The sequence below is a fragment of the Bombus vancouverensis genome, chromosome 1 (genome assembly GCF_051014615.1).
Source record: "Bombus vancouverensis nearcticus chromosome 1, iyBomVanc1_principal, whole genome shotgun sequence".
In the NCBI taxonomy this organism is placed as follows: domain Eukaryota; kingdom Metazoa; phylum Arthropoda; class Insecta; order Hymenoptera; family Apidae; genus Bombus; species Bombus vancouverensis.
In genome coordinates, this window is record NC_134911.1 from 14870263 (window position 1) to 14895289 (window position 25027).

The 25027-nt window shown below is 49.0% G+C and overlaps 1 protein-coding gene across 4 annotated transcripts in view; it reads left to right on the forward strand.

Moving 5' to 3' along the window:
- The window catches only part of LOC117153237 (uncharacterized), a 247646-nt gene that overhangs the window by 107337 nt on the left and 115282 nt on the right, over positions 1-25027 (forward strand). The window contains exon 1 of one of the 4 annotated variants that reach the window (XM_076620674.1): positions 102-120. The exons of the other annotated variants lie outside the window; for them this stretch is intronic. The gene's annotated coding sequence lies outside the window, so the exon portion shown is untranslated. Of the gene's footprint in view, positions 1-101; positions 121-25027 lie in introns of those variants that run through there. 4 annotated transcript variants of the gene reach the window in all.

The window sequence follows — 25027 nt, forward strand, 5'->3', positions numbered from 1 at the left end:
ATATTTCGAAGCAACAACTGTGATACAACGAACCGACGAGTTTAATCGCTGGTTTCTTTCTGTTGCAGGTAAGCATCGAACTTTCATCTGCATCCACTTGTTGCCAGTTCCCGGGAAACCGTAAGTGATTCACTGGATTCCTATGTACGCGTCCTCTCGCGCGTGTTTAGTTTTCGAGAAATCGCTTGGCGCCCTTGTTCCTATCGAGAGAACCTTGGTCGGACTCGTTCGCGACCAGCTGGCCTCTCGATGACGCAATTCCTACCACCTCCTGGTAATTATTACGAGTGGTTCTTCGCCGAGTTCAGCCAGCGATATCTCGAACGGGCGGCTACTTCGATTCGAGATTAGGAAAACGCACTATGCGTCTATTCTTTGTTAAAAAGGTTTCTTGCAACCTTGAGGAATCGTTTAAAGATTCCTTCCGTAACTTCGGAAAGTAGCAACTACAATTCCTTTTTGAACGACAAGAACGTTCTTCTTCGAATTGTATCGATTATAAAAATCTAAAAGATTACTCTGCTCCGTGTCTCGCGACATAATTTGTTAATATCGGCGAGAAAACAATCGCCGAATAGTCGGATGAATTTCCACGCGAGCTCTAAAGAAGAGAACTCGAGAGAACCTGGTAGGTATAATTCACGGACATTCGGGTCGAACCGCTGCTTAAAATACCGGCACTTAATTACGCGGTTTAAAGGGCCCGGCCATTTTTTAACGCCCCCCATAAACCTGTCCCCCGGACCCGTCATCTCTGCGGTTGCATAATGTCCCGTTTCTCCGCGTTCGTTCTCACTCATCTTTCCGGTCGTGGCTGGCTCGGTAGCAGGCAGCCGCTGATTGCGATTTATAATGTCAACCGGTCGCCCTGCTAGCCCATTGTCAGTCCGATCGGTTTCGGTTTCGTCGCAATAAAACATACGCTTCGTCGTATCTTCGATTTCTTTGCTTTCTCCGTTTCATCTGGATCGCTTTCGAAGGAATTAATTTTTACCGATTTCCCGCATCGAAGTTCCAATTTAAATCCGTGGTGCTTAAGAGCGCACGGCATTCAATAATTTATAACCAATTATAAATTGTCAGAGTTGCGAATCGCAGAAATAATCAAAGACGCAAACGAGTTGCGGATTAAGGAGAATCGCGTGGAAAACGTATCTCGGCAGAGGTGGGGCTTCACGGAACGCAGTGAAAGAAGCGCAAAGAGCCAGGATGAAAAATGAAGACCGAACAAGAGCGTAACGACGACGAGAGGAAGGAGAACGAGGGTAAGGGGAGAGCGAGAAGCAGAAGGACACGAAGTACATAGAGAATCGAGGATGAAGAGAAGCGTAACAAGGGGGAAGGAAAAGAGAACGTCGAAGAAAGAGAGAGGTTGCAACAACGGCCGAAGAGGGGCAGGGGAATAAATTAAAGAACGGGTTCTCCCTCACCGCAGGACCTCATTACGTCCAACTTCATTTGTTTCCATTTTAATCGGGCCCCGTCCAGCGGCGGCGGACCAGAATCCAGTACCAGAAACCAGAACCGCAACGGATACCTGGCACCATCGAACGCTCCAGCCGGATTCTCTTGGTGGACAAGCCACGAGGATGTCTCTGGATGCCACCGCGTACAACCATTTCCTTATGAGATCGTTTAGGGGATCGGTGATTTGTGAAATGAAACCCTCTCGTTTCTTTGCCACCGTCTCGTTCGGTGGTCACGGGTGTAAACTAGCTTGGCTGGTATTTCTACGTCTCTCTGTATATCTCTTTTTTTTTACATTTGCAAAAGTTTTACGCGTCGAGCGTTGAGGGGCTTCCAGTTATCCGACCTATTGGTTCTACGACAAGTTCGGAAGAATAAAGTTCTATCGTGAAGTTAGGACGAATACCCCGACAAATGTCGATCATCCCTCGATAGAATGTCCCGGTTCTCCCGCAGGGTTCTCGGAGGCTGGTTTAAAGAACCACGAGCAAGGGCAGACGCATTAAATCGGCGAATGCCACTTTTACGGCCGGTGGGTCGATTCGGTGATCGTTTTACGAACAGGGCCGACTGAACACGCTCTGAAATGACCCTTAACAGTGTCGGTAAACTTTCCCCGCGTGGCACGGGACACAGGATGAACCGCGGGTTCAGAGCGAGAGGGAAACGAACCAGAACGATGGGATAACGAGTCGTGGAGTAACGAAAGAGGGGCGGCAGGACAAGGAAAAAAGTCAGTGCGACTTGAAAAAGAGGAAGAGCAGAGAGAGACAATGAGGCAGAGGCAAAAGTGGAAGCCGCCTTTATTACAGAGTACGGCCGCGTTGGACAGTCAAACGGACACCTTGTGCCTCTCTTTTATCGGTCCGTTTCGTTTTATTACCGTGGCGAAATCGCGGGCCAAATTAAAGCGAACTTCGCGAATTTTCGACCACGGCGAATAGCGGGCGCGCTTAATTAGGGCAACCACACAGTCTGCCGACACTTTCGTAACGCGCTTGAAAGTCGAACTTGGATCCGCTTTCGCAAACTCTGTTTCCCGGTTCAGGAAGCTAGGGGAATTCTCAGCGAACGATTCGTTCGATAACACACAATGGCATTTTCACAGTTGCAAGTGTTTACGTTCGGTGAACTGTACTACGAAACGAAGCGAAGTTTTACGATTAAAGAAACGACTGGCAAGAAATATTATTTGTTGTGAAAGAAAGCAAATTTCGTCGTCGAATCACACAATAGGAAGAAAAGTACTCGTCTCTTTCTCAAAAGTTTCCATGGTTTGGTTCTCGGGAAGGAAAGTAATAATATTTGAAGATGGAGGACAAGCTGCTTAAACTTTGGGTCAATCGATTTATTGAAATTGCAATGTTCAGAAACCTCCGTCCTAAGTTTCATTTCCTTAATCCGTAACTGATATCGCAATCATTTTGTCACATAACATACTGGGACCCACAGAAATATTCGGAGTACGTATAATTAAACGACTCGAAAGAGATAATATCGCAAGTTATGCTGATTGCTTTATTTAAAAACTGGTCCAATTACATCGGTTAATACGCAAAAACATGTACTGTGTATATTTTCCAAATTATTATAATCGTAAAAAAGGCACCCCACCAGTTACGAGATAATCCGCGTATCTTGTTACGAAATGAAATACGAACAAACAACAAATACAATTGGAATCTAAACCATCGGCGAAACGCCCACGAACGTCTTCCGTGCACCAGTGAAACAGATATTCCCAGAATTCAAGAAGAAGCAATATTTCTATCATTTTGGAGCGACAGCCGCGTGTCGGAGCGCAAAAATTTGTCGCGTTGGGAATTGTCGAATACAAAAGCGAAGATTGGACGATAAGGTGGATGAGAGGGACACGGCAGTTCCCCTTGGTTCCACGATCGATCAACAAGATAAATTCGATCCCGTTTTTCTTTGCCGGCTCGTACGTCTTCGCGTGTCCCAAAGCCGTCCACCGTTCCGAAGAGGAGATGCCTCTTACTCACAGCTGAATCACCCGGCGATTGACCTTGCCTACCTTAATCAGCGATTAATTCCGTGCAACGAAAGTGCAGCTCCGTGCACCAATCGGTTGCGCGACGCGCTCCTACCTGGAAATCGCCGTTCGAGAGTCGATCTTATACGTGCGGCGAATTAATCGACCTGTTGCTCGATGAAATCCCGACGAACCTTGGAGCGCGTAGAGTCGAAGAGTATTAGATGGAGAAAAAACGCGTCGAGGAATAATTCGAATCCTTTGTTGGAACGAACACTCGATCTATGAGTTTCTATGGAGCTTGACTTTACGTGAATCATTTGAGATTTGAAATTTACATTTTTCTTTTTACATTACGATCTTCGTGATTAAAAAATCTTTTTCCTGCAAACAAGAACAAATAAATAGACGACAGGTAAATAATTAAAAACTAAAGAAACATAAGAGCTTGCGACCGAGAAAGGAGCTCGTAAAAAGTAAATTCAACATGGGAACAGCTGTCAGTATCTATTATCAGTCTGTTGACTTATCAGTCCTTTCTCAGCAAGTACTATCGTCGAGTCGTGAAATCCCTAACGACGTCTATAGCGATGTAAAAGACAAATAGGCAATTCTCAACGGTCCTCCGGGCTTCCAGTCACGAACAACTACTTTCCGGTAATTTTCCAGCATCGACGATCGAACTTCCCGCAGGGAGACGCGTCTCACCGATTCGAGGCACGTTCCCTTCGCTAAAGCGACATAGTCGATCGAGTCGGCCAGTTTTTCCGTCGTTTAATCGACGTATCAAACATCGTCACGTCATAAGTCGACCTTGTTACGGTCCCATCGGGCATTGTTTGCAACAACGACGATCGTCGCGGGAAAAAGGTCTCTGTTGTTCGAGATCGAATCGATCTGTCGCCTTTTAGCCTTCGTACGAGGCGACAGGTGTACCAAGCCAAACCGTGAAAGCGGCTTCTAAGAAAGTTTTGTCATCGAGCACGAGCCTTTTCGTTTTTCCAGCTAATTTCCCAACATCTACACCTACCAGTATCCCTGGTATGAACGCGGTTCGTAGCCGTGAGATTTGCCAGAGTTTCCTTAATCGCGACTTTCATTGCGCAACGCGGCGCGTTCTGGGAATATTTCCGTCCGATTGTGTTCCTCCAGTCGTTGTTGCTCAATGAATGTTCCTAAAGGAGATTCGTAGGTCTCTTTCGGAGTTCCACCGATTTAATCGTCTTAAAAAATTGCCTGAATAGGAATAGCAGCGTAACGTAAGAATACAAATGAGAAGGTTCGCTAAAAACACGGGTAACTGAGAAAGATGGCTTTTGAACAATATCTACCAACGCAACGACACGGCATTTCAGTCCTTAACCTGCATTTCCAATAAATAAACACGTTCATTCGCGAACCGGCGCAACGATCTCCTTGACACCGGTGCTGGAGTATCTCTTCGACATCGAAACGGAACCCTGACCCGAAACGCCCCGTCCCAATGTGGCATAGCCGCCGATAAATCGCAGCCTCGTAAACAAAGCCTGCCGACCAGGAGTAGTCTGCGGAAGACGTTTCGGAGTGGCAACGAGACGCTCGTAAATATCGCGAAATTTTATTACGCTTGGTAGCTGCCGAGAGAGGAGCGACGAAGAAGAAGTCGAAAAGCGGCGTGCTGGCGTGTCACGCGTGTCTCGAGATACGGATCCAATAAAAGGAAGGAAAAAGAGGGGACCGAGAGATTCGTGGTGGCGCGTACGCGGGTTCTTCGGTTCCTCCGCGAGAGACACGTTACTTTATCGAAGGAGGCCGGCGTTGCTCGCGACAGGCAGTAAAATCAAGTGCTCCAGTTTTATGGTGTCGGATACACCGGCAGGAACACGTGTTTACACTCGCCGCGGTCCACGGTCCGCTGGCCACGTGACCGTACCGTGATAAATCTCGCGAGGCCTCGGCCCTTTTGACTTTTCGCCTGATAACGCGGCGCGAGCCCTCTCGCTAGATACGCGTCGGCAAATTTACCGATACGTACGCAAATTTACAGTCCATGAAACGAACGAGGAAGCATCCGAAATTCGCAGTTGAAAAAGGTCCACACGCTCCACTTACCGTTATCCGGATCGGATCTTAATTCGGAAATAAATCATCGGCGGCTTGTCGAGGGGGGAATTAATACGAGAACGGGATACGAACGGTACGCGATCGGTTTGGCTCGGTGTCGTCGTGGTCGTCGTCGTCGTGGCTCGCGATCCGTGAGAGAGTTGCTCAGGGTAAGGCCATTTTTCACCGGGCCGAAGATACGGATGAGATACGAGGAAGCTCGCTCGAACTCGCCGGGCGTACCACGTGTTTTCTGCCTCCTCTCGATCCGATCGTTAAGTGAAACGCCGCGTCGGCCGAGTAGACCGATCCTAACGTAATCCTCGACGTGGCTTCTTCGCCGTTTCGTCGTTCGGAATGGATCGAGATAATCGCCGGAGATCTCGTAGGGATAGGAAAGCTCAAGATTGCTTCGTCTTCTTCGAAGCGATTCGCGTGGCTGCTGGCATGTAGCGCGCTGAATTATTTCGCAACGAAGGTATTTTCAGATAGGAGAGAGTAAAGCTTCGTGCGAGAATAAATAAAAAAGTTGTGGTTTAAAAAATCGAGAAGGATACGTATCGCCGAATGCTAGTTGTCTTACAAACCTATCCTAGAAAGCCACAGAAAAGATACTAATCGATACAAATTTCACGAATAACCGTCGTTCCCTCTGTTTCTTTTCTCGCTGACACGTTGTATAATCTCTTCGAAGTTCAGCTTTCTATTTGTACAACGACTAATCGAAGCTACGCGTGCTGTACAAAGGAAAAGCGATGGACCCGCATCTATCGTTGATCGTCGATTCGAAATCGAAGGAGTCTTTGGTATACCACGTCATCAACTAGTTTTACACGAGCGGCTCGATTTTTTCCACGGCGCCTTTCCTCCTCCGCGGATCTCGATCCGCTCGCCCACGGCCCGCTAATCGCCGCTTCTAGAGGCTGTCCGATCCTATCCGATCCGGTGGACTACGTCATACAGGTGAATGCGTCGGCGTGCACGAGCTCTCTCGCAGTCAACAACGTGGCCGCGGTTTGCCGCCTTATAGACAGGTATCCTTGCGTCGAGCCACCGCGGCGAAATATTGCTATCTACCGGGTGACGCTCCAATAACGATCGAACTCGTTATTGAAAGATTCGTAGAACGATTACAAGGCATACGAAATAATCGAATTGACGTAGAAAAACGTGTTTGTTGCTCGCTTACGTTAGTGATCGAACGACGTAAGTGATTCTTTTGTTCGATAATTGACGTATGCAGATGGAAGGTAATTTATATAATTGGAGCTCCTATAATAGGAGTTTGTATAATAGGAGTCCGTAGATTCTCTACGTTAACCATGCGTTTTTGTTCATGTAATAGTTCGCGTAATATAATTCAATAATTGACACAAGTGGATTTAATGGACACAGACTAAAATTTCGTTCAAATAAATGGAACTCCATGGTAATCTTCGATCATTCTCGAAACAGGTCCGAAGATTATTCATCTTTCAACGTTCGAATCTATTAAAATCTTCTTTCGCTCGTGTTCTCGATCGCAAATTACATACGTCCTTGACTTTCAAACGACCTTGACTGTTCCAACCACACTCGATCCGATCGCACACCTACCAAGCTTTCTTCCGATGCAAGCTGCAACTTCGATATTTTCCAACGCGTCCGATCGTTTGTCTGAATTCTCGAGTCATTCGATACTCTTGCGTTTCGTTGGATAGGCAAAGCGATCGCGGACATCCGTTAGAAGCGGATTGCGGAGGCAGCGCGCGAAGGCAGCGAGCCGTGGCGTGGGTCGCGGCTAGAGGTTGTCCGCGCCCTTCCCAACATCGAAAGAATCGAGAGTCGCGATCCCTCTCGAGAGGTGCCACGCGATCGACAGTTCCCAACCGTCGATTCCTCTGTCTGTCAGAGTGAGAAAGAGACCAGCGACGAGAACGCGATCGCGTTGCGTTGCTCGCGCGATTCTCTAGCGTCGTCACGGCGCGACGGTTCTTCTCGATCGTTCGTTCGATCGATCGGCCGATCCGTGAAAATCACCGTGAAATCAGAGCAGCCGTGTTTCGCCGTTACACATACGGAGGGAAGAAAAAGAAGAAGAAGAGAGAGAGGGAAGAGAGCACAGTCGATGGTTTACGAAGGATCATCCAATCGAAGGATCGACCAACGCGATCGGTGGAGGGGATCGTTGGCTACCTACACTCAACCTACTGGCGATAGCTTCAAGGTGACAAGGTACCCTTCTCGCTAGCCACCGTCCTCTGTAAACGCACCTTTCGATCTTCGACTCGACCCAATGTTTTTCCTTCGGCTTGCCGCTTTTTTTTATCGGTGGTCGCGCGCGTTGGCGGTTCCGTCCCGGTCGCTTGATCTATCGCCGCGATTCTCGACCTCTTTCGTCCGGCTGTCGGCGTGGAAGTTCGTTAACGAGCACGATCGAACGACGCTCGAGTTTTTCGACAAGATAGATGAAGTTGGTTTAATTGGCTGGCATCGACTAGGGGAGTTGTGGAGGTGAGAGGGAGAGCGAGTCGTGGGTCGATGCTGAATCTCGTGATCGCGAATTAGATCGATCGGATAGATTAAATTCGCGTGATACCATTGGAAAGAATTTGGAAGGCAACTTTTTGATTTCCTGCTACGAATGATTCACGCGACTGGATGGAACACCTGCCCACTAGTTGTCTCAAGGTCTTGAAATCTTTTCTTCGTATAGATACGCTGCTATGTCGCTTCGATCGATCTTAGAATTATTTTGCGTACCGTATGTAAACAGATTTGTGGACGGTTTGGCGTTAGTTTGGCTTTTATGCAATCGTACAATTTTAAATCGAGAAAAGAGATCGTATTCCAATTTAAGTTCCTCGCGCGGTAAGCTTCGTACGCGAGAACACGTTAGAGGATAGGACATCGACAAAAATCAATCAAGATGTTGCCGTGCCTCGTTAAGGAAGATTCCGCGAAAGATAGAGGGTTCGTGGCGGGTTACATCTCAATTCCCGAATCTCCTGTCGGAATCCACGCCCATCGCGTGCCACCGGCTCGTTAAATCATTAGCAACTACGACAGCGTGGCCCACAATCTGAAACTCATTCCGTTAGGTGCGTTAATTTCGCTCTGCTCTAAACATTTTCGTTCCTTGTTCTTCTTCTTTAGCGTAAAGTCCTTAATATAAAAAACGAGAAAAAAGAAATGATTCTAATATCTTACACTGGCGAATATACTTTTGTATATCGCATACTGATTTTGAAAATTGAAATTGTTCGTATAACGGAAGACAAATTTCGTTTGCTATTCGATTGAAGCAAAATCGGCAGAAAGAAGACCGGGAGTATCGGAAATTTAACAATACGGGGACCTCCTGAAGCGTAAATCGAACGGTACAGCAAACCGCGAACGACTACAAACATCTCTCGCGACAATAAAATCCAGCAGGACGGGCTCTCTATTCTGGGCGCGGGAAAAATAAAATCTCTGACAGCTAAAAGGTCGCGCGTAAATAGAAAGAAGAAGCTCGGTTAGCTGCGCGGCGCGGAAAGGTGCAAAAGGGAACGGGGTCCGTGCGCGCGGCACAAAGAGCACTTTGTGTGCAAATTTATTGCACGGCCCACGGCGACGCTTTTATGCGGGAATTATTTAGACACCCGTTAGACGTTCCTCGATTAGGCAACCTGTTCGTGATTTCGAACGAATTGCGACAGGTTATGGTGGCGTCGTCAGGAAAATTTGTTCCCTATGAATTTATCGAGTGACTTCGGCCAGCGTGTGCACTCGAACAAGAGCGATTACATTCGCTGAAATATTATTAGTCAATTGTACTTTAGTCAGGAACGAAGATCATTTCGTTAGATAAGTCGTAATGAAAATTCATGTAATTTGACTAATTTCGAAGAAATGTTGAGATCATAGCCGACAAATGCAAACACAGAGCAGGAATTTAAATATCCCGGTGTTTGTAGCAAACGAATCAGGCTTCTGGCGCGTTAGCAAAGCTCGAACGCGACACGGAATCGGATTTTCGCGATCCAACGCGCGATGCTAATCGATATCGATTCTTCGAATACCTGCCGGCACGTAGAAGGGAACGCAGTCGATAAAATTAGACGGAAGCAGCCGGTTCGGAAAGTGGAATTCCGTTTAGCTCCTAAACTATATGCCGATAAATCGCCGATATAAAATTCTTGTACGCGGCTTGGCTCTCGAATTCTAATCGACTCGTTAAGCGAAATTCCCTCGATTTCCCAGTGAACGCTGCTGCCCCTTAAAGGATACTTTACGCTGGGCAGATTAAAATCCCAAGACGAAACGCGACGCTCGCGTTCGTTCTCGCGATAAAGCCGATAGTTGCGGCACTGATTTCTCGAAAAATCGGCCAAAAAACGAAGCACCGATTGTTATCGATTGCCGATCGTTTCATTCTATTCGCTGTATGAATATTGATACGGGCGCGATTGAACGTAACGAATGGCACCGTAAATCTCACGACGAAATTAATTAAGGGACGGCACTCGGACGAAACGCGGCCTCGAAATCACGCGTGCACGTGATCAAGAGCTCGTACATTTGCACGGGTAATTCCGCAAATCGTAATTGAATTCCAACTGCCCCTCTTCCTGCGTTTCTCCTGGTTGCACGCTCGAAATCATTCGTCAAAGAAATGAATGGACCGAGAAACGGTTTTTGTCCCGTGAGAAATGATTTTCATACGCGGAGAAAGGAGAATTCGTACGGTTAAGTGGGGAAAAAAAGAAAGTTTCGGAAATGATGATTCGATGTTTGTTATGGGATTGGCCGGATTCGTAATAAAGTTCGCGGTAATTCTCGTGTTTGGAAATGTTATTCGAACGAAGATTGGGACACCGTGAAAGCTGCGATAATAATCAACGATTCTACGGAAAGGTTAATTTTATGGTCTATTGTTTTGGGTTCCATTGGCGTTGCGTGTTCATTAAGCAAGCGCCAATGAAGTACCATTATCCGCACCCTACGATCGCGTTTATGGTGAAAATTGCTAGGTGTCTGCGTTCTAAATGCGCGTGAAACTAAATAACGATTTACCAGAATTTAAGGTCGAGCCTCGAAAAAGATATTAAAGGTATTAACCAACGACGTAAACGTATTAATCCACACTATGTATCTACGTGGGAAGTCTCGTGAAATTCGACAAAAATTCATCGCAAGAAAAAAAAAAAAAAGATTGTAATTTTCAATTGTTCACTCTAAACACGAAACTTTGATTTTCCAAAGTTCTATTTATCACGTCCTGCGTACATCTCGTACATCCATGAATCAAGATCTCTATACAAAAAAAAAAGAGGGAGAAGGAAACGAATGTATGGAATTCCTCGACCGTTAATCTCACGCGCAATATCTTACCCTAAAATCTCGAATAGTCGTTCCCTTCTCATTCGACTATCGTTCGCACAATACCACCCGAAGAAATCTCGCGAAGCATCAGCGTCGATTTACCGTCGATCCGTGACGGACTGTCCGCGAATTCGACGAGTAATAAATTCGCGGACGGGCCATTAATTCCATCCGGTGGACGAATTATGCGGCTGCGAAGTTCCGCCGGTCCGCTGTCACTCGAGCGGAGCGGCGCATAAAGCGAAGCCGGGAGCACGGACGAACAGTCGTTGTCAGGCGTCGGTGGCGGGGTCCGAAAAACTTTCATTTGCATCGCTTGAAATTTTAATGGGGCCCGACATATTGTACCCTCGTTGGTAATTCCTGTCGGATTTAAAACGGGAGAAGAGGCCCGTCGCAGGACGATGGGTCCCATTGGCCGGAACATCGGTCTGCCACGAGATAAAGTCAATCTTTCTGGCACCGTTGCCGGTGTTCGCGTCGCTGCCGACCGATACGTTCGCGATTTCATCTCGAAATAAGACGAAATCGACTCCATCCTTTCCTCTTGCACCCTGCACCGCTTTTAAATTACTCGCCTCGTGTGCACTCGTCGTGGATTATTTTTTCCTTCGATGCTGCCTTCTTCCTGTTGTGCCTCGAGGACGATGGAATCGTCGGTCGAGGAATGCATACAACATGGTACCGAGTCGTTCGATACTTTATGTTATTCACGACTGGGTGGTTGACTCGGTTAAAGTGATGCAGGCAAAGTTGCGATTAAGAAGTAACGAGGAAGAATGAGTTGTTGGGTTAGACGCGCTTTCTCGCCGTTTTGTAAATGTTGAAACGCGGTATAGCGTCTAATTCTTTGCTTTGACTTGGCATAGAATTTTCTATTACTCGCGAAGGAGCCTTAAACAACCTGTGCCGTGGGTTCTAAGGAGGAGGAGACGCAGAAGAAGAACGGAGGAGGTTGGTAGACGCGTAGTAGATTCGTTGGCAAAGACTTGGTAGATTCCGCGACATCGACCATACGAAGGTTTGAAAAATCGTTTCGTTCGCGAAAATACAGAAACGGACGTGTTCCACGACCAACGAGAGATCTATTAATCATCGTTAGCCAATGGCTATGGCAATGGTTCGAAGCGACAGATCTTTGCCATAATTTCGCGCGTTTATCCCAGGCTGAGGATTCAAGTACGAGATTCGACGAGAGCCGCGGGTCTCTCGCAGAGCGATATATCTGATGCGCCGTAAATTCAACGGAGTAACGAGGCGACTGTCGAAAGTGACTCGAAATAAAACGACAGCATCGGCTTTTCTCTTTCTGTCGTACGCACGGCCACGTACAGTGTCGCGTTCCTCTCCATTTCCTCCGGAGTCAGCCTTTTCATGCCGTTGCCTCGAAGGTCGGATCGTAAATCAAAAACCGCGAGGCTCTCCCGAAAACTCGCGGCGAAAACGAGAAGAAAAAAGAGTAAGTCACGGGGATAAGAGAGAAAGAGTGGGGGACTGGCGGGCGAGTCGCAGACGGAAGTGACGCTGCCGCGGGATAAATCATGGACGGTGTAAATTAAAGTGACTGCCCGCCTTCGCAACCCTCCACCTACCCCTGTTCCTCGTCGCTGCTTCTCGTCCTGCTTCTTTTCAGCAGACTTATCGAGCAGCCAGGCCTGGCTTCTCGGAAGCGTCCACGGTATGATAAATAAAACGGGCCTCTGGACAAATTGTATCAGGCAATAAAGCAAGGAGTCGTTCGCCAGGAGTTCGCTGTGGCGATGCCGCCCCGTGCGGACACGAGATTACCGCGGGAAATAACGAGGCGACTTAATTCAATTACCGCGCCGAGATAAGGATAAGAGCGGACGATGCGTGGTCCAACTACGGCTCGGTAATCCTATCGCGTTCGTTTCGAATTAACATGATGCCTTTCTTCGGCAAATTTTATTAATTGTCCAACTTCTATTTGCAATCGTTTAAAAAGTTCAGTCGGCAACGGAAACGAACACGCTATTGATTAACAAGTATTGGCTTGTGCGGCTGAGTACTAAGAAACTATAAGATCCACGTGGACAAGCTGATACGTTTTCTACAGTCTACTCTCACGACAGTTTATGCTAAGTTGTCACTTCGCGCGTCGCGATTCCTATTTGGTTTCGCAGATCGACACCTCCGAACTCGTTTCGTAACAGATAATCGTATTGAGACGGGGGAATTTCGATAAAATAGAATAAACCTATCCATGATTCGTCGTGGTCGATGGAGAATGAGAGCGCGATCTTCCCACGCGGCCAGATGTGTCCCTGCGTGGCGTGTTGTACCGCGATCAACACAAACAAAGATCCGCGCACCGTGTACGCCGTGACGCGAGCCTCCGTGTTCGTTGCCTCTGTTCTTTCTTCTTCTACCTGGCTGTCCGTCTCCTTTCTCTGTGTCGTCGATCGCCTACCGGCTAGCTGTCCTCGTTGTCCTCTACTCGCGTCGCTTTTTGTTTGGTCCGCCGGTTCGCGGAGCGTCATCCAGCGAATGGGGGTTCATAGGTGAGATTTTCTTGCCTCTACTCTCTACGTTCAACCGTAGTTAGGATACCGATGTTGAAACTTAAAGGCGCCGAGATATTAAAGAAATATCACCGCCTATCTAACACGATCAATTTGAACAAACAGCCGGATCGATATTCGGTAGCAATGCTTTCTCTCATATTTCACCTATCGTGTCTATCGACAACATGCAAGATAGAAGCTAGACATTCGAATAAGAACGAACAAGAGGCATAAAACTCGCGTCTTTCCCCATTCATCGAATCCAGTTCCTGCTTCAGCGAAGAAATCTTGGTAGATTCCTGAATCGTCCGCGAAACACAGGTGTGTCCGTGAAACAACGCGCGCTTTCGCGGCCAGGATCTCGTCGGAAGACTCTTGGAAACACCAGCGAGTTCGCCTATTAATCAGCATCGCGTTTTTTTCAAAACGTCCACCGGTACAAATGCCAGCTGGTATATATACCTGTCGATACAAAGGACAGCGGCACGAGACCGCGTAAGAATAAAGATCAAAGCGGGAGTCGCGCATCTGCATTCCGCCGGGATATAAGGTTGGTTGTGTTGGACGCGGGAGCACGAACACGCAGGTGTCTCTAATTGGTTATTTATAAGCGATCCTTAACCCGTCTGCTGATTTACTGCGTTTTAGAGACGAGCGCACGCGATAGGTTTTGCACGAGCCAATTACAATCGGCCGATGCCGTGTAATCTTAGTCATCGGTCAGCTGGACGGGACCGCGGCCGATCGACGGGGATCGAGAGGCACCGATCGGGCACAACGCGATCGGAGAAACGCGGCGTCCTCGCCGGCAAGGTCGTGCCGCGATTTTGAAACACACCTCGCGCGGACCCTGCTCTCTGCTCCTTTTAAACCCTCCTTCATCGCTTCTGTCGGCGGAGCGAACTTTCTGGTTTAGGGAGATAGAGAGCTCCGATCCAAAATTGGCATTTCTAGGTTGGATATTTTGCGTGACGGCTAATTTGATTTAATTGATTAACTGGCGAAGGCTTGCCGATTAAAGGAAGAACGCAGCTATCGCGTTTCGTATACGATTGATCCAATTATTTGATCGCCATTCACGATGACATCTAATTTGCATTCGAATATCGCGGCAAGGGAAATTTCGCGGAGATTGTTTATGACGACTGACTAAATTTCGAATGCTACGCGTGATCCGAGAATGGCACAGCAAGATTCCTACGATACCTTATCGCGTCTTGTAACATCGTCTAGTCTTCTTCCCAAGAATAATTTCGTAACACGGACATACTCGACCGTCGTTACACCTTCTACTAAATCAACATCGAAAATCATCGGCGCTCGAGCGCGTCGAACGGGCACCGTACCGTATACAACACGGTATATACCTGTCTTCGAGAAAAATATTCATAAATCAAGCTCGCGACGCCTTCCGTGTCACCGTTCACCGCGTTGGCCAGGCCAGACGCGGAAGATCGATGATCGAAGCGGCGAGCGAACCCCGAAGAAGCATCCTAGAAAGTCCACGACATCCTGACCGAGAATCGTTACCGTGCTTTATGTTCGATTTCGAGGCGCGTTCGACGTCTCGTCTGTGACCGGCAAGAAATCGACCGATTTAATGGAAACGCATTCCCACGCACAACCAACAGCGATGCTCTCTTCGTCCCTTTTCTTCCTCGATGCGCTTGTACAATGTGGAAGTTTTTTGTCTCTGTGTGATATCTGTGCTCTTATGTTGGTTCACGGTGAGATAATTATCGTACGTCTGAGAAAACGCATTCTTCTCAGCGTAAACGTTTTCAAACCCGGCGCTTATTCAAATCGCGCGGTTCGCTGGTGAACGGAACGTATATGGCGATACTGAGTTCGTTTCTAGTGTAAACAGTCTCTAAATGGTAATAGGTGTGCACCGTCGCTCGAACGAGCCTTTATTTGATTGCCCGTTTGCCGAAAGTCTTATCGCGAACACAATCGATTCTTTTATTCGGGAAAGTAGCCATTAGGTGTTTCGAAGACCGTGAAAGAGACTGCAGAATCCGATGCACCGATAGGATGATGCACGTTAGAGCGAATCCTTGACTGGATCGTTGGTTGAGACTCAATTGCGTTCTCACGATTGTCTCATCTACGTTCGGCAGTCGGAACGAGGCCTAATAACGGCGCTTCACCGGCTGTAAACGATAATCGTTGCGTTTCGTCTGCTCAGGAAATCGTAAATCGTTCGTAAAGGGTTTCCTTCGATCGTGGTTCCACCGCGAGTTCATCGTCTTCTTCGTGAATCCCTCGAATTCTATCGATCGTCTTGGTTTCGATGCACGAAGGAATTCTTGAAGAATAAAATCGAAAGTACGAGGAATATTCGCGCAAACGAGCATCTTTTTAACGCTTTAAAGCTTCGTTCGCCAGAAGACCCACGTCGAAGTTGATGATTTCTCGGACGGTAATCGAGCTAGTAAACGATGCAGAACTACGTCGTGGATAACGAACGAGCGAGCCGAGTCTACTTATTACCACCTGTGCGACCTACGACTTTCAACCGTGAAGCAGGTATAAGTTACGCGTCGATAGTTCGTGCGATTGTCAACGATGACAATCTCTTACCTGCGGCTTTGTCGGGGCTTGTACAATCTGGTTATCGATGGTCGAATCATTCATTAAAGTTACGCGCATTACAGTGAAATTCAACGACCTGAAAATTATACGAAATACCACAAAGAGTCTATCGAGTTATTTTCGAGTACCGAAGGCACCTGATCATCTCGATTCTATTGAAAATCTTCAGCCACGTCGATCGAATCGAAGAGTCCCTAGTCACTGTGATTCCCCCTGGAACCCAAACCTTCGGTCGCTTAATTCTACTCTATACCTCGAATACCGTTAAAAATTTCCAGTCACGTTGAATCTACCGAAAATCTCGAGTCACGTCGATTCGACACGAGTCGGAAATTCTCGTTTTTGCATAGCTGAAATCCGCTGGATCGGAGATGCGTTGGAAAATCTCGAGCAGCGTGGGATCGTGAACGGAAACAGAAGCGTTGTAACGGCGGTGCTTGAAATAAATTGTGAACAGCTTTAAAGGGGCAAGCTTGTGCGCAGTCCCTTTCGAATTGCTCGGCCCAAGGATCTGTTGCGCGGTTTCCAGAGCCGTCGGCCACGCTCGGCACAAGAGAGCCGCTGATCAATAGCTATTGGTCGGCGGGGAGCCGTCGTGTCGCCGGCGCGGTGGCGATGTCGTCAATTTTTTTATTACGAACCCGGACACGCACGCAGCCGAGAGCGCACACGCACGCGCGTACTCCGGCGAGCGGACACCGTGAAGAAGAGGCCAGAAAGAGAAGAGAACCGGTGGCTGTGCGGTTCGATCGCATTAGATTTCACGGGTCGCGGGATGTCCTCGCTCGCCGAGAGCTCTCCGCCTTTAATTGGTCCAGGCCATGTCGCCGCCGAAGTAATTGCCACTGTATTTTAGCCTTCGATGTTCTTCTTGCCTGTAGTGCGCATAGGTTTCAGAAATTCCGCGCCGCGCTGATTTCACGCGAATGGCAGTCACCGATCACCGGATACCGTCGGTTCGATGGAAACCTTGTCGGCTGACGTTTAAGGTCGCTTCTTTCCATCTGATCTATCTGAAAGACTATCACATACGTTTAGACACGGTACGTTTGATATGGAACAAACGTGGTATAGTACGAAGAGGAAAATACGATAAGTACACTTGCGTGGATTCTTTGGTTCTCGTGTCGCTCTCGATGAATACAGCGGTGTCTGATCGCGTGTCTAAGAAAAATCTATCCATCGTTAGATAATTGAAATCCGAGTCGTTCGATAGAAACAACCGTTAATCGTCGTAACGTTGATCCATAGGCTCGCCCGTTGACCTCTAAATTGTCATCGTTCCTCCGTAAATACTTGCGCTACCCGTGTGCAATCAGCTATCAAGGAGAGTGCAATGGCGCGATATCCGGGCAAACTGAAACGAACCGAGACCGAGCGCGTTCCTCATCACCGGCATCTCTCTGTTCCGGCAAAGTCACCTTTTAACGAGCGGGTGTATACCTCTGGAGAGATACTCGCGGCCCCCTGCTCGTCCTCGCCTCTTTCTTCGGGGAACAATAGGCCCCGGCAGGGGAGTTAATCTACATACGCAAATTCCAACGATAGATCTTGAGCGGCGAGAGAGAAGGCGGCTGCGTATTGCCGGACGTACACGCGTATGTCTTCAACAATGGGCTACCCCTCGGCTGGCCCTGGCCGGGGCATCCCTGAAGGAAGGACAATAAGCTCCGCTTGATAGTTATTGTGGTGCCTAGTCCAGCTCGCGTCTCTCCCACCGCGAAAGAAGGAAGAGGCCTTCTCTTCCCGGTGAATAAAAGTCACCGTCCAGCGTGGACGCCCCGAGAGTCGAAGGCATGCGTTACTGTTTTGCTAAATGATCGCTCCGATGTGCATGTAATTTAAGCGGATTTAGCTCGTAAGCCCTCTCTCATGGCCGCGACCGCGCCGGGGAAATAATTCCTTTAAAAGTCCGGCACGATATTTATTACCACGGCGAAGCCGGTTAACGCCTCTGAAAGCGCAAAACGACGAAACGGAAGCCAGTCGCCAGAGTCGACCGGGAACGCGTTATTGCGTTATCGACGAAGTAACTCCTTTCAGGCGTCTACTATTTCAGCAAACGTATCTGCGCCCTGTCAGGGTGAAACGGCATCCACTTTGTGGCTAGTTGACGCAGCAACCGGGATGTGGAAAGCCACTCTCGGGCTTCGTCTCGTTAGTAGTCGCGTCGCGATCTTCGAACGCCGGAAGTTGCACCGATGATCGATCGCCGGAAGTTGCGTCGATGTTCTAGATTCTCGACGAAGAATCGCGAATAAGGATAGTCAGGAAATTATCTAAGATTATTAACTAACGGTAGAACCGTATCCACACACGTCCTCTACGACGGTTCTTGTCCCGTTATCCAAAAAGTGGCGACGTTTAGCAAAGCTTGGTCGAGCGTGGCGTTCCCAGAGCACGGCAGGTGTTGGTACACGTGGCGGAAGGGTTACCTTTTTGCGGTACGGGTCCGGCGCGAGCGCAACGGAAGCGGAGGATCGGGCTGCTTTTCCGTCTGGCAGGGATGGCACGACGACCTTTGAGGTCGATGCACCTCGGCCGACTCGGCGTCAAAACAAGACCGGCCGATAGGACGTGTCGGGTTGCCTTCATTCGCCGGGAAAGGTTCCCACCGTCTAGTCACCCTACGGCTTCTCCGATCCCCTCTTCGTCCCGTTCGTCACAGCTCGCGCTTTTCTCCACACCGCGAGGCAAGCGTCTCCTTTCTTCCCGCGCGCACCAATTCCTGGAAGCTCGCGAAGGCGCAGCGCTGTCTGGCCGAGCCGGGACTGCTCGTCTGCACCGAGGCACAAATACCTACAAAGCCGCTGGCGCAACGCGTGGAATGAGAACCAGCGCGAGATCGCTGAGGCCAGTAGCAGCAGCAGCAGCAGCAGCAGCAGCAGCATAGGAGGAGGAGAAGGAGGAGGAAGAAGAAGAAGCACAGCAGCAGCAAAAGCAGAAGCGGTAGAAGGAGGTGGAATAAAGATCGGGCAGGGTAAGAGGGAGAAAGATGCCGGGAGGAGGATGCGGTAGCTGAAGCAGCAGGGACCGAACGAGTAAAACCAGGCTGGCTCACCCGACTACCTTGCCCAGTAGAGATGCCTACGGTATAAAAGCCACGGAGAGAGAAGAGCCGCTTCTAAGTAGCTACGTGATCAGCGATAATAACGCGACTTGGAAACGTGGAAGATCGTTCCTCTTCGCCTCCCCCTTTTTCTATCGGCGACGCGTACAGGCTATATTGTCGGTCGTTTGGGTTACTGCCGCGCGCGCACACTGATCCTGCCGCGCGGCTTTCCAGCAGTTTAGGTACTATTCTAGCCTACCTGGACACATGGACAACCGTTTACCTCGCTCTCTCCTCTCTCTCTCCCTCTCGGTTCCCGGAAACGGGGAGGTAACGGCCGCTGCGAGCTACTACCGTCCACCTGTTCTTCTTCTTCGACGTCGATCATCTAGCTCGTACGACGATTCGTTTACAATATGGTACCCAGCTAGGTGGATGCGTTCGACGCTTGCTTGGACGACGGGCCTGTTCCGTTCTTGCGCCACTCTCCCTCGGGAATCGTGGCCTGCCGTACCGCGAGATTCTACGTGTCTCCTCGTGGGACGTCGATTATTAACCTATAGCCTATTTCTATCGTCGTCAAGAAATAGCAATCGCGCGGGCTTCTTTGCAACTTGTTAGAAAGCCATTCTCGATCGAAGAGGTAGCAATAAATATCCTAAAATCGAAGAGCAGCGTGTTTGCAAGCAGTCACGCTCGACTATTAAACCGTCTGCATTTCTCTTCCGATGTCTTCTCGCAATTACACCAGCCTTCGTACAACCTCTCTGATTAACCTCGAGCAATAGAATCCTAAAACTCGACCAGCCTGACAACGCTGGATGCGCTCGAAAGAGCATCCTCGTGGCAGATCGATAGGCAGCGAGGTCAGGGGTTGCGAGCCGGGTTCACCGGGCTGAAACGACAATAATGGCGCACGATCTGAAAGGCACTCCTTTGCAATCGTTCGTTCTCTTCCTCGCTTTGAATTATTTACGAATAGATTTATTCGCGTCATTCGTTTTCGTCGCCGACGTTTAATAGGCGCGCACCTGCACCCTCCCATAAGCCGCGCGCGCCCCGTTTTCAAGTACTGACAGATGAATTATTCCCAGATCGGGCTAGGCGATTTTTCTTGGCTACCGCTTTAGCGTTAACGACGCGCGCGCGGCCCCAAGCTTTTAATATCGCCGCGTAGACGGGATGAGAGATACCAACGCTCGCATATTAATTCGGACGAATCCGTCGGGGCTGAAGCGGCGCTTTTAGACGAATCATCCGTTGGCCACGTCGCCGTTTCCTTAATGGGGCAACTTGGAAGCTTCACTAATCTCGCCACGGGATACTACTCGCGTTTTCGATCCGCGCTGTTCGCGTGCACGGTGCACAACCACCGATGGATCTTCCTTCTCTTCTTACCTACTAAGCTGTACCTTTAACGCGTCGTTTCTCTTCCTCCTCCTCTTCCTCTGTACCGATGAGATCGCAAGCTTTTTATCTCGAGGGATTTACGGCCTTGAGCGCGATTTGTGTGGTTTCATTAGACGAAGAATTTCAAGTTGTGTTGCGTTCCGTGATCCTGTGTAATCGAAGATACAGTCAAAACATCAATTTGAAACGAGGCTATCGAATAGTATCGCTTTTGCTTAACGTAAACGCAGAAGATTGCAACACAGTTGGCAAGTTCACCGTCCGATGCAAATCCCAAGTTATGGCGAACATTCCGAAGATCAGAAACAGATCTGTTCAATGTCATAATCCATCAGACGCCACAAAACACTGAAATCCGTGCGCGAGTACCATTAAAGCATCGAGTGAGCGTTGGTTTTAGCTAAGCAAAAGCCGCGGATGATTTACTCGGCAGGAAAACGAACTTTGTCTCGACCGCGTCGCCGCTAATGATATAGTGCTTAATTGGCCTCATTCCTCATTCTGTTACATCGCGGCGGAACGAAAGCGCGAAAATAGAAGTCACGGCGCGCGGCTTTTCACGCCACTTCCTCAAAGCGCGGAATAATTGGACCGAACGGGACGCTAATTTGTTTCCTCGAAACTGCTCCTCTTTTGCGTAAGCTCGTAACAAATGTATGATTCGTTTCCAGAACGGTCCTGTGACCAGCCACTCGGATCTTAATTAGACTCGGTGCTCGTCTGAATTTACTCCTCGGTAAATCACTCGCGGCAGCGACCTGTGTCGCTTCGTGCCCTCCTCAGAACCCTCAATAGGAGGATTTTATCACAGGGCCTATTCCGGTTTGAATTATCGATGAAAAGATATCTTGCGTCACAGGCTGGGTGGAGTTGTCGATGTTACGAAACAAAGATTCCACCGTGATGCTATTAAACGAAATTGGATTAGGCTAACTATCCTAATTTCTATATCTTGAACGTATTAATATCGCTTATCATGGATATGGGTGTTTCGTACATCCATGAGAGCAATATTCTGTTACAGTTCAATTTCACAAATTCTACAAAGAAATTCTTCTCGATGACTTCAAAATTTATGAATTTCGCGTGTATCTAATATTCTTCGTAAACGAATTAGACATCGTGTAGCTTTGATACGGTTCTCCAAATACCGACGAAAGTTCGCGCTTGGCGTGTTTGCGCTCGCGAGACGAGCACCAGTGTCAGCATTCTCTGAGGAGGAACCAGTCTTGACAGGAATCCAGGTCCTGATGGATCGAGCGGCGATATCGGTTCGCTGGCCGGTATTTCCAGCTCTATCGAAACGGACCGTGACTGGCTTAGGTGTACAGTGTCCGATACACACAATAGGGGCGGCGATCGTTTGTATCGGGGTCTGACCGGTCCGGGGAATATCTAACCGCGCGTGTTGCCGATTTAAACCGCGATTTTGCTCGTTGCGTGCTCGCGTCCGAGCGGAGTCCCGGGATTCCAGGAGCATCCATCAGGCCTCGTCAAACCAGCCGACGACGCATCAGTGGATCGGCATTCATTGGCCACGGTCGAGGGAAAAAGAGAGAAGGCGAACGAAGAAAAGAGATGAAACTGAGAGAAGAACACTGGGGTCCTCGTTCGTCCTCCTGCGCAAAACCTCCGGTCTACCTTCGGTTGGTCGCCTCGCGTTTTACCCATACATACGTATACGTGTGTCGCCGTGGCGCAACCGGCGCGCGGTATCCCCCCGGCACAAGAAGTGCTCCGGTAAAAATTCGTTGGCGCAATCAGCTGACGGATCTGTCGACGCGGGAAATGTTTTACGACGTTCAGGACGCGCCGCGGCGTCAAGATTAGATATTTTTCTGCCGGTTCCAGCTTTTTCCTCGTCGGCTCGTTAATCGTTTTGCTGCGTGAAATAAGCGTTCGATAAAATACAACATTCAGTCGTAAATAATAGCCGTAGATGGGGTGGCGCGTAACGGTAACGTTCTGTTTTCGGAGGAAAGAGATTCGTTCGTGCTTTGTATCGATCTTTTGCGATCCACTGTTCGAGTAGATTATTCTATTTCTTCCGTTTCTTTCCAGTTTTATTGTATAAAATACATTCTCTCCTGTGCTCTTTTAATTTAATATAAATATATCGGTGTTAATAGTTGTTTACCGAGAATAAACTAATCGGGATGAAAATTCGAATGCAATGGGTTAATAGATGCAGCATTTGCATACGTTACGTCATTTCTCATAGGTCAAGAGATCTCGATCTCTCGTTGGGTATCGTGACATTTTGCTGAAAAAGCGTGTATTCTAGTTGTTAAAAGCGTTTCGTAAGGTCGGACAAGCGAGTTTCACGAAGGAATCGAGCCTGTGCGATCGGTGTAGAGCGGATACACGGCATTAGGGCGCCTTGATGCGATGATAATGGGGCTGCGTCGCTGGGAGCGGTTGGGATCTACGATGACAGGTGGATCCGCTAATCGTTTGATGGGCTGCGCGCGACGAGCACCATTACGACCGGTCGTCCGTCACCCTCGTTTGCTCGAGCGTCGCTGACGAAACCGACTATGATAGCCGTAATCGTTCCTAACTGCTTGATGGCCGGTAAATGGATGATAATTGTGCTAGAGCGCCGAGTGCCTCGTCGAGGACAAGCATTACAGGTGCTTCGTCATTCGCTATGCCTTCTACCTCCACTTGCCCCTCGAACAGAGATCGGTCGAGGAAACGGAAGACTCGATCACTGTTCGCACGACGTTGGCGCCTCGGTCCCTTTTCAAGTTCTACCAAGTACGTCTCTAGAAGGAGCATGACCTTTTGGCTTTCGACGAACGAGGTCTTCGTCGAGCGAAAGGTGAGCTAGGCTGCTACTCGGAGATCGTATCTTATATTTTTCCGACAAACTCAGAAAGATGCAGGCGAAACCTGCCGAACGCACATGCGGTAACTCATAAATAAACACTATTTTCGCACATCGCGCGAGCATAACTAAAGCGGCGACCGTACGAGGACGTTCTCCGATATGCGACAGGGTCGAGCGATGCAACCGTGATTTGCTATCTGCACGTGCAACGGAGAATCATCTTTTTCTGACAGCACGCAGTTGCCTGCCAGTCTGCTGCGAGCAAGGCGACGCGTACGAGACGGAAGAAAACGGAGGAACGAAGCCAGGACACCGAGAGAGCGAGTCAACGAGGAGGAGGAGGAAGAGGAGGAGGAGGAGGAGAAGATACAAAGCGTCATATCGAGGAGGAGCTGGTCCAGACGGCATAGCACTGCCGGTTAGTTGTCTCTCGAGGCACGTCTTAGCCGGCCCTACCAGGAATCGGCCGGACTACCTCGATGACTCGTTCCTCGTCCTCATACCGATACACGAGGTGGCTCCTGGCCTCGGTTGCCCTCGCCGCCACCGGGTCTCCAGGGAGCCCGACCAATGTCGTGCTCTTTTGATGTGCTCTTTCTCTCTTCCTCCCTCTCCCTTTCCGTTTTCCTCCCTTCTTCTCTCGTTACTCCTCCCTCGCTGTTCCCGCGAGATCACCACCGTGTTTCCTCCTGCCCGTTTCGCTTTCTCTCTCTCTTTCTCTCTCTCTCTCTCTTCTTTTCTCCTCTGCTCTCGTTGCAGATAGCCCGTCAAGCAGCTACCAGTAGGGTGGACGCGGCGAAAAGTCGCCGGAGGATTCCGCGCGGTCTTCTTGCGCAACGCGTTATACAATCGAACGTTCCACGACGGACATGATCGGCGTGGGGTTAGCGCGCGTAACGCCACGATCGCGAGATAAATTGCAGCGTCATCGATTAAGAGGATCTGTGAATCTCGTTGCGGTGGCTCGCCATGTCGTTGCACTTTTCGTCTTGCCGTCACGGAACCCGTATCTTATCCCGTCGGCTGGCCTTTATTAATTTGCCGTGATGCCTTTTTGCCGGCGCTCCAGCCGCAACACTCTCTTTCTCCCGATAAGCAAATTAGACCGTGCGACAACCTGCCTGATATCGGACTGATGCGAAATTCAGGCAACCGTTGCGCGACTATCCTGTGCGACCGTCCCTTTGATATCGACGCGTAGCGTGGTGGTATTATTAAGAAAATCGTAAATACGATTACTGTGATAATTGGCGATTTGCGTATTAGGAGTTTGTATAGTTTGCTAATGGACTACTGTACAGAACGACTGTAGTAGCATTTTATCGTGTACACAGTGAGCGATACGATCGACCTTACGTCGTCTTAAGCACCGCTCGATTTAAGGAACCAACTCGGCCTGGAACTCCACCCTTCGTGTCTTTAAATCTGAGAGAACGTCGTCTCGCAGATCTTTCCACGAACCACCGCGTATCTCGTGATCCCTCTCGCAAACCGACTGGTTGCGTCAGTTCGTAAGTCAGTTTCGCGGACGACACCCGTTAGATAGGATCTGGACGTGTATCGGTCGTCGATCCTCGCTGTCTGCCGGCTCGTAAATTCCGAGAGGCTACGACCAAGGGGGCGCCGCGCGGACATCGAGCGAACAGGAGCGCAGACCTTTTTCTTTTGGCTGCGCATAACGACGACCTGCAGCAGTTCTCTTCTATCGAGTTTCCCTTGCAAAT